We start from the raw sequence: 24,571 nt of genomic DNA on the forward strand, positions 1-24,571 counted from the left end.
AGTATAGTAAGGCTTTTTTCGTAAAAAACATGACACAATGTATAACAAAGCTTTATTCATTAAAAACGACATAGAATAATAAGCCTTTTTTCACAAAAAAACGACCATGTATAGTAAGGCTTTATTTCTTAAAAAAAACGACATAGTATAGAAAGGCATATGTAAGCTACAGCATGGAGGAAATGTTCCCCGCAAGTTACCTAACGCCTTGCCTTGTTTGTTGACAGACTTGTACCGGCGCCCCACGGATTGCGCCTGCATCCAGGAGTCTCCGGCGCCCCAGTGAGCGGAGGCTGACACGGTCATGCAGTTGGGACAGATGCACATCGCCACTGCCTTCGTCATGCCAGGTAGAAAACCGTGTCGCGACCGTAAAGATATTAGCGCCGTAGGACAAAAATGTTGTCATCTTAGGCAGTGTTGAGAAATAATTGTCTTTGTGTCATGACAGATGCATTGGACAACGTGGAAGAGGAGTGGGAGGAGAAGAACGGGTGCAGCCGACCGATCGACAAGTCAAGTCCTGCTTGCCTCACCCCGTGACAGCCGTGGGTTTGAGGTGTGTCCCCGTCATTCGGCATACGTGGATGTGGACGAGGGCGACTGGCAGAACAACGCCACCATTCGACAGCCGGCGGTTGTGGTGGGAATGGCAACCAATAAAAGTTTGGGTGGCTTATTTGAAATCCTAGCTAATAGCCAGTGTCTTTTGTTTTTTTAGGCCAATTCTTTTAACTATTTTTTATGTAATGTTTAAATGGAAAATTTAATTTTTAAAGTTTTTCTTAGTAAAAGGTAATGAGTCTTTTGTCGCAGGTAGGGAGAGGCACCAAGATTACGTCTGCGGGACGCGAACCGGCATCCATTCGACGGTAGGCATATGCGCTACTGTGTGTGCTAAAGGGCCCTCCCACCTTCCCACTAAACTTCAATCGGCTGAGTATTTTCGGTGAGAGGGCGCTGGAGTGATTTTGGCTAAGTGTGTAAGCTGTCTCCGTACTCAGCATGATCCTGTCCAATAAAAGTTTTCTTGTCTTTTGTTTTTTTAGGCCAATTCTTTTAACTAATTTTGATGTTATATTTATGTGTCAAATTTAATTTTCGAAAGTTTATTTTAGTAAAAGGTAATTTGTCTTATGTCGCAGGTGCCTCTCCCCGCCGAAGGCGGGGAGAGGCACCAAGAGTACGTCTGCGGGACGCGAACCGGCTTTCACTCGGTGGTAGGCACAAACTCTACTGTGCACATACTTACCCCGCGCGCTATTGGGCCCTCCCACCGTCCCACTAAACTTCGACCGGCTAAGTCTTTGCGCTGAGGAGGCGCTAGACTCATTTAACTAAGTGTATAACCCATCTCCTTAAAATGTACAGTCCTGCCCACTCGGTTTTTATTTGACCGGAAAAGTGACAAGTTGGAGGAGGTGGAGAATCCAACCCATTACCTGTTGTATGGTAAGTTGGTGCTCTGCTATTGATGCCAAGTATCCGTTTGAGCTGAAGAGTGAAAACTTGAAGGATGTGGGATTCAATCCATGCAAGTAGGCACTATACCTCATTTTTGGGTCAAAATGAAGATATCCTGCGTCTGTTTTGGGCAGCTTTAAGGTCCAGTTAAGTCCTGCAAGACAAAAGTCACAAAATGGTTAAGAATGTGTGACTGTACTCAAGTCTTGTTTAGTGGGCCAAAAGGTCTTGCACTCTTGACAATTCTGGCATTTTAAAAGAAAGCTGGATTTCCTCCCGCGTCAGCCCCTTGGTGAAATCGACATCCGCAGGTGAGTCTAAGAAAAGAAATATTTTCTGCACAGCAACATGAATGTCTCTTTTAAACTTACTTTTTTTGTCTTCAGGTGTCCTCACTCGCTTTCCTTTGGGAAACCTTTTCGTTGGAAGACTGTCCATCCCACAAGTCATCAATTTTTGCCGTTGTCACTCATCTGAAAAAATAAAAATAAAAGTTGACAGCAAAGTATCTCTTGTTCTATTATGTGACCTTGACTTTGATTTATTAAAAACAAATGTTTCATTCGAAAAACTATTTTGTAAGGGGATGTGGCAATGCACACGCACTAGGATCGCTGCAACAAGGCAAGACATCACATACCGAGTCAATACAAAGGCGACCGGTCGGGGCGGCGCTTCATCCGCAAGCTGGTCCCAAAACTACTCCATCCTGTCAGAAAGATCATTTTTTAAAGAAAAAAGCCTTACAATACCATGTCGTTTTTTAAGAAAAAAAAGCCTTACTATACTATGTTGTTTTTTTAAAGAAAAAAGCCTTACTATACTATGTCGTTTTTTAAGAAAAAAAGCCTTACTACCCTATGTCATTTTTTTAAAGAAAAAAAGCCTTACTATACTATGTCGTTTTTTAGGGGGAAAAGCCTTACTATATTATGTCGTCTTTTAAGAAAAAAAAGCTTACTATATGATGACAAGTAGGCTTTTTGTGTTGTGATAATGACGACAGGGCCTATGTCCGATTATTATTATTATTATTACTATTATGTCATTTTTTAAGAAAAAAAGCCTTACTATACTATGTCGTTTTTTAAAGAAAAAAAGCCTTACTATACTATGTCGTTTTTTAAAGAAAAAAAGCCTTACTATACTATGTTGTTTTTAAGGAAAAAAGACTTACTATACAGTGTGCGTGGTTGTCCATCTCCTTGTACCCTAAGATCGGCTGGCCACCGATTCAGGATGTCCGCCGCCTCTGGCCTGGAGACAGCTTGGATTGGCTCCAGCATCCCCCGCTACCCTAATGAGGATAAAGCAGTTCAAAAAATGAGATGAGGCTTACTATACATGGTCATTAAAAAAAAAGCCTTACTATACATGGTCATTTTTTTAAAGAAAAAGCCTTACTATACTATGTCGTTTTTTAATTTTAAAAAAAAAAGCCTTACTATACTATGTCATTTTTTAGGGAAAAAAAGCCTTACTATACTATGTTGTTTTTTTAGGAAAAAAAACTTACTATATATACTATGTCGTTTTTTAGGAAAAAAAGCCTTACTATACTATGTCGTTTTTAAAAAAATTAAGCCTTACTATACTATGTCATTTTTTTTTAGGAAAAAAAGCCTTACTATCCCATGTCGTTTTTTTGGGGAAAAATAGCCTTACTATACTATGTCGTTTTTTAAGAAAAAAAGCCTTACTATACTATGTCGTTTTTTAGGGAAAAAAGCCTTACTATACTATGTCGTTTTTTAGGGAAAAAAGCCTTACTATACTATGTCGTTTTTTAAGAAAAAAAACCTTACTATATTATGTTGTTTTTTAGGGAAAAAGCCTTACTATACTATGTCGTTTTTTAGGAAAAAAAGCCTTACTATACTATGTCGTTTTTTAGGAAAAATAGCCTTACTATACTGTGTCGTTTTTTAAGAAAAAAAGCCTTACGATATACTATGTCGTTTTTTAATTTAAAAAAAAAGCCTTACTATACTATGTCGTTTTTTAGGGAAAAAAACCTTACTATACTATGTCGTTTTTTAGGAAAAAAAGCCTTACTAAACTATGTCGTTTTTTAAGAAAAGGCTTACTATACTAAGTCATTTTTTTAGGAAAAAAAAGACTTACTATACTTTGTTGTTGTTTTTTTATAGGAAAAATAGCCTTACTATACTATGTCGTTTTTTAGGAAAAAAGCCTTACTATACTATGTCGTTTTTTAAGAAAAAAAGCCTTACTATACTATGTCGTTTTTAGGAAAAAAAGCCTTACTATACTATGTCGATTTTTAAGAAAAAAAACCTTACTATATTATGTCATTTTTTAGGGAAAAAGCCTTACTATACTATGTCGTTTTTTTTAGGAAAAAAAGCCTTACTATACTATGTCGTTTTTTTTAGGAAAAAAAGCCTTACTATACTATGTCGTTTTTTAAGAAAAAAAGCCTTACTATACTATGTCATTTTTTTAGGAAAAAAAGCCTACTATCCTATGTCATTTTTTGGGGGAAAAATAGCCTTACTATACTATGTCGTTTTTTAAGAAAAAAAGCCTTACTATACTATGTCGTTTTTTAGGAAAAATAGCCTTACTATACTGTGTCGTTTTTTAAGAAAAAAAGCCTTACGATATACTATGTCGTTTTTTAATTTAAAAAAAAAGCCTTACTATACTATGTCGTTTTTTAGGGAAAAAAACCTTACTATACTATGTCGTTTTTTAGGAAAAAAAGCCTTACTAAACTATGTCGTTTTTTTAAGAAAAGGCTTACTATACTATGTCATTTTTTTAGGAAAAAAAAGACTTACTATACTTTGTTGTTGTTTTTTTATAGGAAAAATAGCCTTACTATACTATGTCGTTTTTTAGGAAAAAAGCCTTACTATACTATGTCGTTTTTTAAGAAAAAAAGCCTTACTATACTATGTCGTTTTTAGGAAAAAAAGCCTTACTATACTATGTCGATTTTTAAGAAAAAAAAACCTTACTATATTATGTCATTTTTTAGGAAAAAAAGCCTTACTATACTATGTCGTTTTTTAGGAAAAAAGCCTTACTATACTATGTCGTTTTTTAAGAAAAAAAGCCTTACTATACTATGTCGTTTTTTAGGGAAAAAAGCCTTACTATACTATGTCGTTTTTAGGAAAAAAAGCCTCACTATACTATGTCGTTTTTTAGGGAAAAAAGCCTTACTATACTATGTCGTTTTTTAATTTAAAAAAAAGCCTTACTATACTATGTCGTTTTTTTAGGAAAAAAGCCTTACTATATATACTATGTCGTTTTTTAGGAAAAAAGCCTTACTATACTATGTCGTTTTTTAGGAAAAAAAGCCTGAGTATACTATGTCGTTTTTAAAGAAAAAAAAACCTTACTATACTATGTCGTTTTTTAGGAAAAAAAACCCTTACTATACTATGTCATTTTTTAAGAAAAAAAGCCTTACTATACTATGTCGTTTTTAGGAAAAAAAGCCTCACTATACTATGTCGTTTTTTAGGGAAAAAAGCCTTACTATATTTTGTCGTTTTTTAATTTAAAAAAAAAAGCCTTACTATACTGTCGTTTTTTTAGGGAAAAAAGCCTTACTATAATATGTCGTTTTTAGGAAAAAAAGCCTTACTATACTATGTCGTTTTTTAGGGAAAAAAGCCTTACTATACTATGTCGTTTTTTAATTTAAAAAAAAAGCCTTACTATACTATGTCGTTTTTTAGGGAAAAAAGCCTTACTATATTATGTCGTTTTTTAGGGAAAAAGCCTTACTATACTATGTCGTTTTTTAGGGAAAAAAACCTTACTATACTATGTGGTTTTTTAGGAAAAAAAGCCTTACTAAACTATGTCGTTTTTTTAAGAAAAGGCTTACTATACTATGTCATTTTTTTAGGAAAAAAAAAGACTTACTATACTTTGTTGTTGTTTTTTTTATAGGAAAAATAGCCTTACTATACTATGTCGTTTTTTAGGAAAAAAGCCTTACTATACTATGTCGTTTTTTTTAGGAAAAAAAGCCTTACTATACTATGTCGTTTTTTTTAGGAAAAAAAGCCTTACTATACTATGTCGTTTTTTAAGAAAAAAAGCCTTACTATACTATGTCATTTTTTTAGGAAAAAAGCCTACTATCCTATGTTGTTTTTTGGGGGAAAAATAGCCTTACTATACTATGTCGTTTTTTAAGAAAAAAAGCCTTACTATACTATGTCGTTTTTTTAGGAAAAAAGCCTTACTATACTATGTCGTTTTTTAGGAAAAAAAGCCTTAGTATACTATGTCGTTTTTTAAGAAAAAAAGCCTTACTATACTATGTCATTTTTTTAGGAAAAAAAGCCTACTATCCTATGTCGTTTTTTGGGGGAAAAATAGCCTTACTATACTATGTCGTTTTTTAAGAAAAAAAGCCTTACTATACTATGTCGTTTTTTAGGAAAAAAAGCCTTACTATACTATGTCGTTTTTTAGGAAAAAAGCCTTATTATACTATGTCGTTTTTTAAGAAAAAAAGCCTTACTATACTATGTCGTTTTTTAGGGAAAAAAGCCTTACTATACTATGTCGTTTTTTAATTTAAAAAAAAAGCCTTACTATACTATGTCGTTTTTTAGGGAAAAAAGCCTTACTATATTATGTCGTTTTTTAGGGAAAAAGCCTGACTATACTATGTCGTTTTTTAGGGAAAAAAACCTTACTATACTATGTGGTTTTTTAGGAAAAAAAGCCTTAATAAACTATGTCGTTTTTTTAAGAAAAGGCTTACTATACTATGTCATTTTTTTAGGAAAAAAAAAGACTTACTATACTTTGTTGTTGTTTTTTTTATAGGAAAAATAGCCTTACTATACTATGTCGTTTTTTAGGAAAAAAGCCTTACTATACTATGTCGTTTTTTTTAGGAAAAAAAGCCTTACTATACTATGTCGTTTTTTTTAGGAAAAAAAGCCTTACTATACTATGTCGTTTTTTAAGAAAAAAAGCCTTACTATACTATGTCATTTTTTTAGGAAAAAAGCCTACTATCCTATGTCGTTTTTTGGGGGAAAAATAGCCTTACTATACTATGTCGTTTTTTAAGAAAAAAAGCCTTACTATACTGTCGTTTTTTTAGGAAAAAAGCCTTACTATACTATGTCGTTTTTTAGGAAAAAAAGCCTTAGTATACTATGTCGTTTTTTAAGAAAAAAAGCCTTACTATACTATGTCATTTTTTTAGGAAAAAAGCCTACTATCCTATGTCGTTTTTTGGGGGAAAAATAGCCTTACTATACTATGTCGTTTTTTAAGAAAAAAAGCCTTACTATACTATGTCGTTTTTTTAGGAAAAAAGCCTTACTATACTATGTCGTTTTTTAGGAAAAAAAGCCTTAGTATACTATGTCGTTTTTTAAGAAAAAAAGCCTTACTATACTATGTCATTTTTTTAGGAAAAAAAGCCTACGATCCTATGTCGTTTTTTGGGGGAAAAATAGCCTTACTATACTATGTCGTTTTTTAAGAAAAAAAGCCTTACTATACTATGTCGTTTTTTAGGAAAAAAAGCCTTACTATACTATGTCGTTTTTTAGGAAAAAAGCCTTACTATACTATGTCGTTTTTTAAGAAAAAAAGCCTTACTATACTATGTCGTTTTTTAGGGAAAAAAGCCTTACTATACTATGTCGTTTTTTAGGGAAAAAAGCCTTACTATACTATGTCATTTTTTAAGAAAAAAAGCCTTACTATACTATGTCGTTTTTAGGAAAAAAAGCCTCACTATACTATGTCGTTTTTTAGGGAAAAAAGCCTTACTATACTATGTCGTTTTTTTAATTTAAAAAAAAAGCCTTACTAAACTATGTCGTTTTTTAAGAAAAGGCTTACTATACTATGTCATTTTTTTAGGAAAAAAAAGACTTACTATACTTTGTTGTTGTTTTTTTATAGGAAAAATAGCCTTACTATACTATGTCGTTTTTTAGGAAAAAAGCCTTACTATACTATGTCGTTTTTTAAGAAAAAAAGCCTTACTATACTATGTCGTTTTTTAAGAAAAAAAACCTTACTATATTATGTCATTTTTTAGGGAAAAAGCCTTACTATACTATGTCATTTTTTTAGGAAAAAAAGCCTACTATCCTATGTCGTTTTTTGGGGGAAAAATAGCCTTACTATACTATGTCGTTTTTTAAGAAAAAAAGCCTTACTATACTATGTCGTTTTTTTTAGGAAAAAAGCCTTACTATATATATACTATGTCGTTTTTTAGGAAAAAAGCCTTACTATACTATGTCGTTTTTTAGGAAAAAAGCCTTATTATACTATGTCGTTTTTTAAGAAAAAAAGCCTTACTATACTATGTCGTTTTTTAGGGAAAAAAGCCTTACTATACTATGTCGTTTTTTAATTTAAAAAAAAAGCCTTACTATACTATGTCGTTTTTTAGGGAAAAAAGCCTTACTATATTATGTCGTTTTTTAGGGAAAAAGCCTGACTATACTATGTCGTTTTTTAGGGAAAAAAACCTTACTATACTATGTGGTTTTTTAGGAAAAAAAGCCTTACTAAACTATGTCGTTTTTTTAAGAAAAGGCTTACTATACTATGTCATTTTTTTAGGAAAAAAAAAGACTTACTATACTTTGTTGTTGTTTTTTTTATAGGAAAAATAGCCTTACTATACTATGTCGTTTTTTAGGAAAAAAGCCTTACTATACTATGTCGTTTTTTTTAGGAAAAAAAGCCTTACTATACTATGTCGTTTTTTTTAGGAAAAAAAGCCTTACTATACTATGTCGTTTTTTAAGAAAAAAAGCCTTACTATACTATGTCATTTTTTTAGGAAAAAAGCCTACTATCCTATGTCGTTTTTTGGGGGAAAAATAGCCTTACTATACTATGTCGTTTTTTAAGAAAAAAAGCCTTACTATACTGTCGTTTTTTTAGGAAAAAAGCCTTACTATACTATGTCGTTTTTTAGGAAAAAAAGCCTTAGTATACTATGTCGTTTTTTAAGAAAAAAAGCCTTACTATACTATGTCATTTTTTTAGGAAAAAAGCCTACTATCCTATGTCGTTTTTTGGGGGAAAAATAGCCTTACTATACTATGTCGTTTTTTAAGAAAAAAAGCCTTACTATACTATGTCGTTTTTTTAGGAAAAAAGCCTTACTATACTATGTCGTTTTTTAGGAAAAAAAGCCTTAGTATACTATGTCGTTTTTTAAGAAAAAAAGCCTTACTATACTATGTCATTTTTTTAGGAAAAAAAGCCTACTATCCTATGTCGTTTTTTGGGGGAAAAATAGCCTTACTGTACTATGTCGTTTTTTAAGAAAAAAAGCCTTACTATACTATGTCGTTTTTTAGGAAAAAAAGCCTTACTATACTATGTCGTTTTTTAGGAAAAAAGCCTTACTATACTATGTCGTTTTTTAAGAAAAAAAGCCTTACTATACTATGTCGTTTTTTAGGGAAAAAAGCCTTACTATACTATGTCGTTTTTTAGGGAAAAAAGCCTTACTATACTATGTCATTTTTTAAGAAAAAAAGCCTTACTATACTATGTCGTTTTTAGGAAAAAAAGCCTCACTATACTATGTCGTTTTTTAGGGAAAAAAGCCTTACTATACTATGTCGTTTTTTTAATTTAAAAAAAAAGCCTTACTAAACTATGTCGTTTTTTAAGAAAAGGCTTACTATACTATGTCATTTTTTTAGGAAAAAAAAGACTTACTATACTTTGTTGTTGTTTTTTTATAGGAAAAATAGCCTTACTATACTATGTCGTTTTTTAGGAAAAAAGCCTTACTATACTATGTCGTTTTTTAAGAAAAAAAGCCTTACTATACTATGTCGTTTTTTAAGAAAAAAAACCTTACTATATTATGTCATTTTTTAGGGAAAAAGCCTTACTATACTATGTCATTTTTTTAGGAAAAAAAGCCTACTATCCTATGTCGTTTTTTTGGGGAAAAATAGCCTTACTATACTATGTCGTTTTTTAAGAAAAAAAGCCTTACTATACTATGTCGTTTTTTTAGGAAAAAAGCCTTACTATATATATACTATGTCGTTTTTTAGGAAAAAAGCCTTACTATACTATGTCGTTTTTTAGGAAAAAAAGCCTTAGTATACTATGTCGTTTTTAAAGAAAAAAAAACCTTACTATACTATGTCGTTTTTTAGGAAAAAAAGGCCTTACTATACTATGTCATTTTTTAAGAAAAAAAGCCTTACTATACTATGTCGTTTTTAGGAAAAAAAGCCTCACTATACTATGTCGTTTTTTAGGGAAAAAAGCCGTACTATACTATGTCGTTTTTTAATTTAAAAAAAAAAAGCCTTACTATACTGTCGTTTTTTAGGGAAAAAAGCCTTACTATATTATGTCGTTTTTTAGGGAAAAAGCCTTACTATACTATGTCGTTTTTAGGAAAAAAAGCCTTACTATACTATGTCGTTTTTAGGAAAAAAAGCCTTACTATACTATGTCGATTTTTAAGAAAAAAAACCTTACTATATTATGTCATTTTTTAGGGAAAAAGCCTTACTATACTATGTCATTTTTTAAGAAAAAAAGCCTTACTATACTATGTCGTTTTTAGGAAAAAAAGCCTCACTATACTATGTCGTTTTTTAGGGAAAAAAGCCTTACTATACTATGTCGTTTTTCAATTTTAAAAAAAAGCCTTACTATACTATGTCGTTTTTTAGGGAAAAAAGCCTTACTATACTATGTCGTTTTTTAGGGAAAAAAGCCTTACTATATTATGTCGTTTTTTAGGGAAAAAGCCTTACTATACTATGTCGTTTTTCAATTTTAAAAAAAAGCCTTACTATACTATGTCGTTTTTTAGGGAAAAAAGCCTTACTATATTATGTCGTTTTTTAGGGAAAAAGCCTTACTATACTATGTCGTTTTTTAGGAAAAAAAGCCTTACTAAACTATGTCGTTTTTTTAAGAAAAGGCTTACTATACTATGTCATTTTTTTAGGAAAAAAAAGACTTACTATACTTTGTTGTTGTTTTTTTATAGGAAAAATAGCCTTACTATACTATGTCGTTTTTAGGAAAAAAGCCTTACTATACTATGTCGTTTTTTTTAGGAAAAAAAGCCTTACTATACTATGTCGTTTTTTTTAGGAAAAAAAGCCTTACTATACTATGTCGTTTTTTAAGAAAAAAAGCCTTACTATACTATGTCATTTTTTTAGGAAAAAAAGCCTACTATCCTATGTCGTTTTTTGGGGGAAAAATAGCCTTACTATAGAAAAAAAGCCTTACTATACTATGTCGTTTTTTTAGGAAAAAAGCCTTACTATACTATGTCGTTTTTTAGGAAAAAAAGCCTTAGTATACTATGTCGTTTTTTAAGAAAAAAAGCCTTACTATACTATGTCATTTTTTTAGGAAAAAAAAGCCTACTATCCTATGTCGTTTTTTGGGGGAAAAATAGCCTTACTATACTATGTCGTTTTTTAAGAAAAAAAGCCTTACTATACTATGTCGTTTTTTAGGAAAAAAAGCCTTACTATACTATGTCGTTTTTTAGGAAAAAAGCCTTACTATACTATGTCGTTTTTTAAGAAAAAAAGCCTTACTATACTATGTCGTTTTTTAGGGAAAAAAGCCTTACTATACTATGTCGTTTTTTAGGGAAAAAAGCCTTACTCTACTATGTCATTTTTTAAGAAAAAAAGCCTTACTATACTATGTCGTTTTTAGGAAAAAAAGCCTCACTATACTATGTCGTTTTTTAGGGAAAAAAGCCTTACTATACTATGTCGTTTTTTAATTTAAAAAAAAAGCCTTACTATACTATGTCGTTTTTTAGGAAAAAAAGCCTTACTAAACTATGTCGTTTTTTTAAGAAAAGGCTTACTATACTATGTCATTTTTTTAGGAAAAAAAAGACTTACTATACTTTGTTGTTGTTTTTTTATAGGAAAAATAGCCTTACTATACTATGTCGTTTTTTAGGAAAAAAGCCTTACTATACTATGTCGTTTTTTAAGAAAAAAAGCCTTACTATACTATGTCGTTTTTAGGAAAAAAAGCCTTACTATACTATGTCGTTTTTTAAGAAAAAAAACCTTACTATATTATGTCATATTTTAGGGAAAAAGCCTTACTATACTATGTCATTTTTTTAGGAAAAAAAGCCTACTATCCTATGTCGTTTTTTGGGGGAAAAATAGCCTTACTATACTATGTCGTTTTTTAAGAAAAAAAGCCTTACTATACTATGTCGTTTTTTTTTTAGGAAAAAAGCCTTACTATATATATACTATGTCGTTTTTTAGGAAAAAAGCCTTACTATACTATGTCGTTTTTTAGGAAAAAAAGCCTTAGTATACTATGTCGTTTTTAAAGAAAAAAAAACCTTACTATACTATGTCGTTTTTTAGGAAAAAAAGGCCTTACTATACTATGTCATTTTTTAAGAAAAAAAGCCTTACTATACTATGTCGTTTTTAGGAAAAAAAGCCTCACTATACTATGTCGTTTTTTAGGGAAAAAAGCCGTACTATACTATGTCGTTTTTTAATTTAAAAAAAAAAAGCCTTACTATACTGTCGTTTTTTAGGGAAAAAAGCCTTACTATATTATGTCGTTTTTTAGGGAAAAAGCCTTACTATACTATGTCGTTTTTAGGAAAAAAAGCCTTACTATACTATGTCGTTTTTTAGGGAAAAAAGCCTTACTATACTATGTCGTTTTTCAATTTTAAAAAAAAGCCTTACTATACTATGTCGTTTTTTAGGGAAAAAAGCCTTACTATACTATGTCGTTTTTTAGGGAAAAAAGCCTACTATCCTATGTCGTTTTTTGGGGGAAAAATAGCCTTACTATAGAAAAAAAGCCTTACTATACTATGTCGTTTTTTTAGGAAAAAAGCCTTACTATACTATGTCGTTTTTTAGGAAAAAAAGCCTTAGTATACTATGTCGTTTTTTAAGAAAAAAAGCCTTACTATACTATGTCATTTTTTTAGGAAAAAAAAGCCTACTATCCTATGTCGTTTTTTGGGGGAAAAATAGCCTTAGTATACTATGTCGTTTTTTAAGAAAAAAAGCCTTACTATACTATGTCATTTTTTTAGGAAAAAAAAGCCTACTATCCTATGTCGTTTTTTGGGGGAAAAATAGCCTTACTATACTATGTCGTTTTTTAAGAAAAAAAGCCTTACTATACTATGTCGTTTTTTAGGAAAAAAAGCCTTACTATACTATGTCGTTTTTTAGGAAAAAAGCCTTACTATACTATGTCGTTTTTTAAGAAAAAAAGCCTTACTATACTATGTCGTTTTTTAGGGAAAAAAGCCTTACTATACTATGTCGTTTTTTAGGGAAAAAAGCCTTACTATACTATGTCATTTTTTAAGAAAAAAAGCCTTACTATACTATGTCGTTTTTAGGAAAAAAAGCCTCACTATACTATGTCGTTTTTAGGGAAAAAAGCCTTACTATACTATGTCGTTTTTTAATTTTAAAAAAAAGCCTTACTATACTATGTCGTTTTTTAGGAAAAAAAGCCTTACTAAACTATGTCGTTTTTTTAAGAAAAGGCTTACTATACTATGTCATTTTTTTAGGAAAAAAAAGACTTACTATACTTTGTTGTTGTTTTTTTATAGGAAAAATAGCCTTACTATACTATGTCGTTTTTTAGGAAAAAAGCCTTACTATACTATGTCGTTTTTTAAGAAAAAAAGCCTTACTATACTATGTCGTTTTTAGGAAAAAAAGCCTTACTATACTATGTCGTTTTTTAAGAAAAAAAACCTTACTATATTATGTCATTTTTTAGGGAAAAAGCCTTACTATACTATGTCATTTTTTTAGGAAAAAAAGCCTACTATCCTATGTCGTTTTTTGGGGGAAAAATAGCCTTACTATACTATGTCGTTTTTTAAGAAAAAAAGCCTTACTATACTATGTCGTTTTTTTTTTTAGGAAAAAAGCCTTACTATATATATACTATGTCGTTTTTTAGGAAAAAAGCCTTACTATACTATGTCGTTTTTTAGGAAAAAAAGCCTTAGTATACTATGTCGTTTTTAAAGAAAAAAAAACCTTACTATACTATGTCGTTTTTTAGGAAAAAAAGGCCTTACTATACGATGTCATTTTTTAAGAAAAAAAGCCTTACTATACTATGTCGTTTTTAGGGAAAAAAAGCCTCACTATACTATGTCGTTTTTTAGGGAAAAAAGCCGTACTATACTATGTCGTTTTTTAATTTAAAAAAAAAAAGCCTTACTATACTGTCGTTTTTTAGGGAAAAAAGCCTTACTATATTATGTCGTTTTTTAGGGAAAAAGCCTTACTATACTATGTCGTTTTTAGGAAAAAAAGCCTTACTATACTATGTCGTTTTTTAGGGAAAAAAGCCTTACTATACTATGTCGTTTTTCAATTTTAAAAAAAAGCCTTACTATACTATGTCGTTTTTTAGGGAAAAAAGCCTTACTATACTATGTCGTTTTTTAGGGAAAAAAGCCTTACTATATTATGTCGTTTTTTAGGGAAAAAGCCTTACTATACTATGTCGTTTTTCAATTTTTAAAAAAAGCCTTACTATACTATGTCGTTTTTTAGGGAAAAAAGCCTTACTATATTATGTCGTTTTTTAGGGAAAAAGCCTTACTATACTATGTCGTTTTTTAGGAAAAAAAGCCTTACTAAACTATGTCGTTTTTTTAAGAAAAGGCTTACTATACTATGTCATTTTTTTAGGAAAAAAAAGACTTACTATACTTTGTTGTTGTTTTTTTATAGGAAAAATAGCCTTACTATACTATGTCGTTTTTTAGGAAAAAAGCCTTACTATACTATGTCGTTTTTTTTAGGAAAAAAAGCCTTACTATACTATGTCGTTTTTTTTTAGGAAAAAAAGCCTTACTATACTATGTCGTTTTTTAAGAAAAAAAGCCTTACTATACTATGTCATTTTTTTAGGAAAAAAAGCCTACTATCCTATGTCGTTTTTTGGGGGAAAAATAGCCTTACTATAGAAAAAAAGCCTTACTATACTATGTCGTTTTTTTTAGGAAAAAAAGCCTTACTATACTATGTCGTTTTTTAGGGAAAAAAGCCTTACTATACTATGTCGTTTTTTAAGAAAAAAAACCTTACTATATTATGTTGTTTTTTAGGGAAAAAGCCTTACTATACTATGTCGTTTTTTAGGAAAAAAAGCCTTACTATACTATGTCGTTTTTTAGGAAAAATAGCCTTACTATACTGTGTCGTTTTTTAAGAAAAAAAGCCTTACGATTTACTATGTCGTTTTTTAATTTAAAAAAAAAGCCTTACTATACTATGTCGTTTTTTAGGAAAAATAGCCTTACTATACTGTGTCGTTTTTTAGGAAAAAAAGCCTTACTAAACTATGTCGTTTTTTAAGAAAAGGCTTACTATACTATGTCATTTTTTTAGGAAAAAAAAGACTTACTATACTTTGTTGTTGTTTTTTTATAGGAAAAATAGCCTTACTATACTATGTCGTTTTTTAGGAAAAAAGCCTTACTATACTATGTCGTTTTTTAAGAAAAAAAGCCTTACTATACTATGTCGTTTTTAGGAAAAAAAGCCTTACTATACTATGTCGATTTTTAAGAAAAAAAACCTTACTATATTATGTCATTTTTTAGGGAAAAAGCCTTACTATACTATGTCGTTTTTTTTAGGAAAAAAAGCCTTACTATACTATGTCGTTTTTTTTAGGAAAAAAAGCCTTACTATACTATGTCGTTTTTTAAGAAAAAAAGCCTTACTATACTATGTCATTTTTTTAGGAAAAAAAGCCTACTATCCTATGTCATTTTTTGGGGGAAAAATAGCCTTACTATACTATGTCGTTTTTTAAGAAAAAAAGCCTTACTATACTATGTCGTTTTTTAGGAAAAATAGCCTTACTATACTGTGTCGTTTTTTAAGAAAAAAAGCCTTACGATATACTATGTCGTTTTTTAATTTAAAAAAAAAGCCTTACTATACTATGTCGTTTTTTAGGGAAAAAAACCTTACTATACTATGTCGTTTTTTAGGAAAAAAAGCCTTACTAAACTATGTCGTTTTTTTAAGAAAAGGCTTACTATACTATGTCATTTTTTTAGGAAAAAAAAGACTTACTATACTTTGTTGTTGTTTTTTTATAGGAAAAATAGCCTTACTATACTATGTCGTTTTTTAGGAAAAAAGCCTTACTATACTATGTCGTTTTTTTTAGGAAAAAAAGCCTTACTATACTATGTCGTTTTTTTTTAGGAAAAAAAGCCTTACTATACTATGTCGTTTTTTTAAGAAAAAAAGCCTTACTATACTATGTCATTTTTTTAGGAAAAAAAGCCTACTATCCTATGTCGTTTTTTGGGGGAAAAATAGCCTTACTATAGAAAAAAAGCCTTACTATACTATGTCGTTTTTTTAGGAAAAAAGCCTTACTATACTATGTCGTTTTTTAGGAAAAAAAGCCTTAGTATACTATGTCGTTTTTTAAGAAAAAAAGCCTTACTATACTATGTCATTTTTTTAGGAAAAAAAGCCTACTATCCTATGTCGTTTTTTAGGAAAAAAGCCTTACTATACTATGTCGTTTTTTAAGAAAAAAAGCCTTACTATACTATGTCGTTTTTTAGGGAAAAAAGCCTTACTATACTATGTCGTTTTTTAGGGAAAAAAGCCTTACTATACTATGTCATTTTTTAAGAAAAAAAGCCTTACTATACTATGTCGTTTTTAGGAAAAAAAGCCTCACTATACTATGTCGTTTTTTAGGGAAAAAAGCCTTACTATACTATGTCGTTTTTTAATTTTAAAAAAAAGCCTTACTATACTATGTCGTTTTTTAGGGAAAAAAGCCTTACTATATTATGTCGTTTTTTTAGGGAAAAAGCCTTACTATACTATGTCGTTTTTTAGGAAAAAAAGCCTTACTATACTATGTCGTTTTTTTTTTAGGAAAAAAAGCCTTACTATACTATGTTGTTTTTTAAGAAAAAAAGCCTTACTATACTATGTCGTTTTTAGGAAAAAAAGCCTCACTATACTATGTCGTTTTTTAGGGAAAAAAGCCTTACTATACTATGTCGTTTTTTAATTTAAAAAAAAAGCCTTACTATACTATGTCGTTTTTTAGGAAAAAAAGCCTTACTAAACTATGTCGTTTTTTTAAGAAAAGGCTTACTATACTATGTCATTTTTTTAGGAAAAAAAAGACTTACTATACTTTGTTGTTGTTTTTTTATAGGAAAAATAGCCTTACTATACTATGTCGTTTTTTAGGAAAAAAGCCTTACTATACTATGTTGTTTTTTAAGAAAAAAAGCCTTACTATACTATGTCATTTTTTTAGGAAAAAAAGCCTACTATCCTATGTCGTTTTTTGGGGGAAAAATAGCCTTACTATACTATGTCGTTTTTTAAGAAAAAAAGCCTTACTATACTATGTCGTTTTTTTAGGAAAAAAGCCTTACTATACTATGTCGTTTTTTAGGAAAAAAAGCCTTACTATACTATCTCGTTTTTAAGAAAAAAGCTTTAGTATACTATGTCTTTTTTTAAAGAAAAAAGCCTTACTATACTATGTCGTTTTTTTATGTAAAAAGCCTTACTATACTATGTCGTTTTTTTTTAGGTAAAAAGCCTTACTATACTATGTCGTTTTTAGGAAAAAAAGCCTCACTATACTATGTCGTTTTTAGGGAAAAAAGCCTTACTATACTATGTCGTTTTTTAATTTTAAAAAAAAGCCTTACTATACTATGTCGTTTTTTAGGAAAAAAAGCCTTACTAAACTATGTCGTTTTTTTAAGAAAAGGCTTACTATACTATGTCATTTTTTTAGGAAAAAAAAGACTTACTATACTTTGTTGTTGTTTTTTTATAGGAAAAATAGCCTTACTATACTATGTCGTTTTTTAGGAAAAAAGCCTTACTATACTATGTCGTTTTTTAAGAAAAAAAGCCTTACTATACTATGTCGTTTTTAGGAAAAAAAGCCTTACTATACTATGTCGTTTTTTAAGAAAAAAAACCTTACTATATTATGTCATTTTTTAGGGAAAAAGCCTTACTATACTATGTCATTTTTTTAGGAAAAAAAGCCTACTATCCTATGTCGTTTTTTGGGGGAAAAATAGCCTTACTATACTATGTCGTTTTTTAAGAAAAAAAGCCTTACTATACTATGTCGTTTTTTTTTTTAGGAAAAAAGCCTTACTATATATATACTATGTCGTTTTTTAGGAAAAAAGCCTTACTATACTATGTCGTTTTTTAGGAAAAAAAGCCTTAGTATACTATGTCGTTTTTAAAGAAAAAAAAACCTTACTATACTATGTCGTTTTTTAGGAAAAAAAGGCCTTACTATACGATGTCATTTTTTAAGAAAAAAAGCCTTACTATACTATGTCGTTTTTAGGAAAAAAAGCCTCACTATACTATGTCGTTTTTTAGGGAAAAAAGCCGTACTATACTATGTCGTTTTTTAATTTAAAAAAAAAAAGCCTTACTATACTGTCGTTTTTTAGGGAAAAAAGCCTTACTATATTATGTCGTTTTTTAGGGAAAAAGCCTTACTATACTATGTCGTTTTTAGGAAAAAAAGCCTTACTATACTATGTCGTTTTTTAGGGAAAAAAGCCTTACTATACTATGTCGTTTTTCAATTTTAAAAAAAAGCCTTACTATACTATGTCGTTTTTTAGGGAAAAAAGCCTTACTATACTATGTCGTTTTTTAGGGAAAAAAGCCTTACTATATTATGTCGTTTTTTAGGGAAAAAGCCTTACTATACTATGTCGTTTTTCAATTTTTAAAAAAAGCCTTACTATACTATGTCGTTTTTTAGGGAAAAAAGCCTTACTATATTATGTCGTTTTTTAGGGAAAAAGCCTTACTATACTATGTCGTTTTTTAGGAAAAAAAGCCTTACTAAACTATGTCGTTTTTTTAAGAAAAGGCTTACTATACTATGTCATTTTTTTAGGAAAAAAAAGACTTACTATACTTTGTTGTTGTTTTTTTATAGGAAAAATAGCCTTACTATACTATGTCGTTTTTTAGGAAAAAAGCCTTACTATACTATGTCGTTTTTTTTAGGAAAAAAAGCCTTACTATACTATGTCGTTTTTTTTTAGGAAAAAAAGCCTTACTATACTATGTCGTTTTTTAAGAAAAAAAGCCTTACTATACTATGTCATTTTTTTAGGAAAAAAAGCCTACTATCCTATGTCGTTTTTTGGGGGAAAAATAGCCTTACTATAGAAAAAAAGCCTTACTATACTATGTCGTTTTTTTTAGGAAAAAAAGCCTTACTATACTATGTCGTTTTTTAGGGAAAAAAGCCTTACTATACTATGTCGTTTTTTAAGAAAAAAAACCTTACTATATTATGTTGTTTTTTAGGGAAAAAGCCTTACTATACTATGTCGTTTTTTAGGAAAAAAAGCCTTACTATACTATGTCGTTTTTTAGGAAAAATAGCCTTACTATACTGTGTCGTTTTTTAAGAAAAAAAGCCTTACGATTTACTATGTCGTTTTTTAATTTAAAAAAAAAGCCTTACTATACTATGTCGTTTTTTAGGAAAAATAGCCTTACTATACTGTGTCGTTTTTTAGGAAAAAAAGCCTTACTAAACTATGTCGTTTTTTAAGAAAAGGCTTACTATACTATGTCATTTTTTTAGGAAAAAAAAGACTTACTATACTTTGTTGTTGTTTTTTTATAGGAAAAATAGCCTTACTATACTATGTCGTTTTTTAGGAAAAAAGCCTTACTATACTATGTCGTTTTTTAAGAAAAAAAGCCTTACTATACTATGTCGTTTTTAGGAAAAAAAGCCTTACTATACTATGTCGATTTTTAAGAAAAAAAACCTTACTATATTATGTCATTTTTTAGGGAAAAAGCCTTACTATACTATGTCGTTTTTTTTAGGAAAAAAAGCCTTACTATACTATGTCGTTTTTTTTAGGAAAAAAAGCCTTACTATACTATGTCGTTTTTTAAGAAAAAAAGCCTTACTATACTATGTCATTTTTTTAGGAAAAAAAGCCTACTATCCTATGTCATTTTTTGGGGGAAAAATAGCCTTACTATACTATGTCGTTTTTTAAGAAAAAAAGCCTTACTATACTATGTCGTTTTTTAGGAAAAATAGCCTTACTATACTGTGTCGTTTTTTAAGAAAAAAAGCCTTACGATATACTATGTCGTTTTTTAATTTAAAAAAAAAGCCTTACTATACTATGTCGTTTTTTAGGGAAAAAAACCTTACTATACTATGTCGTTTTTTAGGAAAAAAAGCCTTACTAAACTATGTCGTTTTTTTAAGAAAAGGCTTACTATACTATGTCATTTTTTTAGGAAAAAAAAGACTTACTATACTTTGTTGTTGTTTTTTTATAGGAAAAATAGCCTTACTATACTATGTCGTTTTTTAGGAAAAAAGCCTTACTATACTATGTCGTTTTTTTTAGGAAAAAAAGCCTTACTATACTATGTCGTTTTTTTTTAGGAAAAAAAGCCTTACTATACTATGTCGTTTTTTTAAGAAAAAAAGCCTTACTATACTATGTCATTTTTTTAGGAAAAAAAGCCTACTATCCTATGTCGTTTTTTGGGGGAAAAATAGCCTTACTATAGAAAAAAAGCCTTACTATACTATGTCGTTTTTTTAGGAAAAAAGCCTTACTATACTATGTCGTTTTTTAGGAAAAAAAGCCTTAGTATACTATGTCGTTTTTTAAGAAAAAAAGCCTTACTATACTATGTCATTTTTTTAGGAAAAAAAGCCTACTATCCTATGTCGTTTTTTAGGAAAAAAGCCTTACTATACTATGTCGTTTTTTAAGAAAAAAAGCCTTACTATACTATGTCGTTTTTTAGGGAAAAAAGCCTTACTATACTATGTCGTTTTTTAGGGAAAAAAGCCTTACTATACTATGTCATTTTTTAAGAAAAAAAGCCTTACTATACTATGTCGTTTTTAGGAAAAAAAGCCTCACTATACTATGTCGTTTTTTAGGGAAAAAAGCCTTACTATACTATGTCGTTTTTTAATTTTAAAAAAAAGCCTTACTATACTATGTCGTTTTTTAGGGAAAAAAGCCTTACTATATTATGTCGTTTTTTTAGGGAAAAAGCCTTACTATACTATGTCGTTTTTTAGGAAAAAAAGCCTTACTATACTATGTCGTTTTTTTTTTAGGAAAAAAAGCCTTACTATACTATGTTGTTTTTTAAGAAAAAAAGCCTTACTATACTATGTCGTTTTTAGGAAAAAAAGCCTCACTATACTATGTCGTTTTTTAGGGAAAAAAGCCTTACTATACTATGTCGTTTTTTAATTTAAAAAAAAAGCCTTACTATACTATGTCGTTTTTTAGGAAAAAAAGCCTTACTAAACTATGTCGTTTTTTTAAGAAAAGGCTTACTATACTATGTCATTTTTTTAGGAAAAAAAAGACTTACTATACTTTGTTGTTGTTTTTTTATAGGAAAAATAGCCTTACTATACTATGTCGTTTTTTAGGAAAAAAGCCTTACTATACTATGTTGTTTTTTAAGAAAAAAAGCCTTACTATACTATGTCATTTTTTTAGGAAAAAAAGCCTACTATCCTATGTCGTTTTTTGGGGGAAAAATAGCCTTACTATACTATGTCGTTTTTTAAGAAAAAAAGCCTTACTATACTATGTCGTTTTTTTAGGAAAAAAGCCTTACTATACTATGTCGTTTTTTAGGAAAAAAAGCCTTACTATACTATCTCGTTTTTAAGAAAAAAGCTTTAGTATACTATGTCTTTTTTTAAAGAAAAAAGCCTTACTATACTATGTCGTTTTTTTATGTAAAAAGCCTTACTATACTATGTCGTTTTTTTTTAGGTAAAAAGCCTTACTATACTATGTCGTTTTTTTTATGTAAAAAGCCTTACTATACTATGTCGGTTTTTTTAAGGTAAAAAGCCTTAATATACTATGTCGTTTTTTTAAGAAAAAAAGCCTTACTATACTATGTTGTTTTTTAAAGGAAAAAGCCTTACTATACTATGTCATTTTTTTTAGGAAAAAAGCCTTATTATACTATGTTGTTTTTTTTACGAAAAAAGCCTTACTATACTATGTCGTTTTTTTTACGAAAAAAGACTTACTATACTATCTCGTTTTTTTTAAGAAAAAAGTCTTAGTATACTATGTCGTTTTTTAAAGAAAAAAGCCTTACTATACTATGTCGTTTTTTTATGTAAAAAGCCTTACTATACTATGTCGGTTTTTTTTAGGTAAAAAGCCTTACTATACTATGTCGTTTTTTAATGTAAAAAGCCCTACTATACTATGTCGTTTTTTTTAAGATAAAAAGCCTTAATATACTATGTCGTTTTTTTAAGAAAAAAGCCTTACTATACTGTCTTTTTTTACGAAAAAAGCCTTAATATACTATGTCTTTTTTTTAAGAAAAAAAACCTTACTATACTATGTCATTTTTTTAAGAAAAAAGCCTTACTATACATGGTTGTTTTTTTAAGAAAAAATGCCTTTCTATACATTTTACGTTTTACTATAAATCTATACGTTTTTGGAATGTGGGAGGAAAGCAGAGTACCCAGGAAAAACCCACAAAGAAGATGCAAACTCCACACAGGACGGTTGGAACCCACCTGGGATGGAACGTCGATCTCCGAACTGTGAGGCGGACGTGCTGACCACTTGTTCACCATGTTGTTGACCTGTTTTAACAGGGTAAAAAAAAGAAAAGGTTATGATTTTTTTTTCAACAAATAAAAGCCTTACCATACATGGTCTTCCTTTTTTTTAGTGTTTTTTTAAATATATATAAGTCTTACTGTACATGGTCGTTTTTTTAATGAAAGAAAGTTTTACTATACATGGTCGTTTTTTTAATGAAATTAAGCCTTATTATACATGGTCATTTTTGATGAAAAAAAGCCTTACTTTACAGTGTAAAGTTTACACGGTCATTTTTAGGAAAAAAAGTTTGACTAAACTATGTCATTTTTTAAAGAAAAAAGCCTTGCGATACTATGTCGTTTTTTTTTACAAAAAAACCTTAGTATACTATGTCGTTTTTTAAGATAAAAAGCCTTAATATACTGTCGTTTTTTGAAAAAAGCCTTACTTTACTATGTAGTTTTTTTAAGAAAAAAAGCCTTACTAAACTATGTCGTTTTTTTAAGAAAAAAAACCTTACTATACTGTCGTTTTTTATACATAAAAGTCTTAATATACTATGTTGTTTTTTAAGAAAAAAAGCCTTACTATATATACTGTCATTTTTTAAAGAAAAAAGGCTTACTATACTATGTCGTTTTTTTAAGATAAAAAGCCTTACTATACATGGTTGTTGTTGTTTTTTAAGAAAAAAAGCCTTTCTATACATTTTACGTTTTACTATACATCTATACGTTTTTGGAATGTGGGAGGAAAGCAGAGTACCCAGGGAAAACCCACAAAGAAGATGCAAACTCCACACAGGACGGTCGGAACCCACCTGGGATGGAACGTCGATCCCCGAACTGTGAGGCGGACGTGCTGACCACTTGTTCACCATTGTGTTGACCTGTTTTAACAGGGTAAAAAAAACAGAGTTATGACATTTGTTTCAACAAATAAAAGCCTTACCATACATGGTCTACCTTTGTTTTGTTTTGTGTATTTTAAAAAATATATAAGGCTTACTATACATGGTCGTTTTTTTAATGAAAGAAACTTTTACTATACCATGGTCGTTTTTTAAATGAAATTAAGCCTTACTATACATGGTCGTTTTTTAAGGAAAAAAAGCCTTAGTATATTATGTTGTTTTTTTTAGGAAAAAAACCTTAGTACATACTATGTCGTTTTTTAAGAAAAAAGCCTTACTATACTGTCATTTTTTTAAAGAAAAAAGCCTTACTATACTATGTCATTTTTTAAAGAAAAAAAGCCTTACTATACTATGTCGTTTTTTAAAAGAAAAAAGCCTTACTATACTGTCATTTTTTTTTTAAAAGCCTTACTATATGGTCTACAATGTAGACCATATAGTAAGGCTTTTTTCTTAAAAAACACTAAACAAAACAAAGGTAGACCATGTAGACTCTACAATGTAGACTCTACATGGTCTACCTTTGTTTTGCGTTTTTTTTTAAATATAAATAGTCGCTTTTTTAATGAAAGAAAGTCTTATTATATACATGGTTGTTTTTTAATGAAATTAAGCCTTACTATACATTGTTGTTTTTTAAAGAAAAGAAAAGTCTGGTCAAGTTTAAGAAAAAAAAGCCTTTCTATACTTGGTCATTTTCTAACCCTAACCCCTAACTCCTAACCCAGGGGTGGGCAAACCGGTCCTCGAGGGTTGCTGTGGGTGCAGGTTTTTGTTCCAACCGATCAGGAACAGACATGTTGACCAATAAGATTTCTGTAGAAAACAAGAAGCCCCTGACTGCAATCCACTGATTTCGATTGTACGACATCAGATTGGTGAAAAGGTGTCTTCTTTCTGGGTTGGAATGAAAACCTGCACCCACTGCGGCCCTTTGTGGAATAGTTTGCCCACCCCTGTCCTAACCCCTTAATCCTAGACTATATCACGGTTATTGACCTATTGCGGCAGGTTTGGGAACCTATGAATTGCTATAAACGAGGTATCACTTGGAGGCAGTGTGGCAGTTGCCTTTGATATAGTGACACTGTGTAATAGAAAAGTTGAGAAAATTTGGACTGAAATTACAATGCAACTGTGCCTGTTTGGGTGTGGTTCTGGGTTTGACTCCTATTGTGAGCATTGTTTTGATCGTAAACCTAAACGTTTCAAGCAAACTGTCTCTCACACACGCCACAGAATCATCATCTTTATCATGGTCTAATTGGATTACACCAGTAAGTGTGTGTGTATGTGTGTGTTCGGGTAATTGAGTCGGCCCGGTCGGTCAGCGGAGAATTGGAGTGTTAAATCCAATTCGGGATTGGTCGCTCTCGTTTAGAGCGCGTGTAGCGCCAGCGCCGACCATATGTCACCCGTTCTCGCGCCGTGAATATGGATGAGCCGAGGTAGCGCCGTCGATCGGCGCTCGTTTGTCTGCATCGGGAGAGCGGAGAGTCGCTAAGTGGCGGGCG

The 24,571-nt window shown here is 30.0% G+C and overlaps 1 protein-coding gene and 1 long non-coding RNA gene across 14 annotated transcripts in view; one reads left to right on the plus strand and one right to left on the minus strand.

Annotated features, from left to right (window-relative positions):
* The window catches only part of plcl2 (phospholipase C like 2), a 39,364-nt gene extending 37,395 nt beyond the window's left edge, over window positions 1-1,969 (plus strand). For 5 of the 12 annotated variants that reach the window (XR_013299973.1, XR_013299975.1, XR_013299976.1 and 2 more), the window contains 2 exons: window positions 228-350; window positions 452-808. The gene's annotated coding sequence lies outside the window, so the exon portion shown is untranslated. The other 7 variants (XR_013299974.1, XR_013299977.1, XR_013299982.1 and 4 more) reach the window with 5 other exon arrangements.
* Window positions 114-24,571, minus strand: LOC144072944 (uncharacterized). 2 transcript variants are annotated; one of them, XR_013299984.1, is made up of 9 exons: window positions 24,473-24,571; window positions 22,962-23,030; window positions 22,111-22,179; window positions 2,642-2,761; window positions 2,105-2,173; window positions 1,836-1,937; window positions 1,697-1,781; window positions 1,552-1,618; window positions 114-1,494 (listed from the first exon to the last, which is right to left on the minus strand). It is a non-coding gene; the product is annotated as an uncharacterized LOC144072944 (long non-coding RNA). The 2 variants fall into 2 exon arrangements; XR_013299983.1 differs by having other exon boundaries at window positions 114-1,618.

Source organism: Stigmatopora argus, chromosome 4, assembly GCF_051989625.1.
Source record: "Stigmatopora argus isolate UIUO_Sarg chromosome 4, RoL_Sarg_1.0, whole genome shotgun sequence".
NCBI lineage: Eukaryota > Metazoa > Chordata > Actinopteri > Syngnathiformes > Syngnathidae > Stigmatopora > Stigmatopora argus.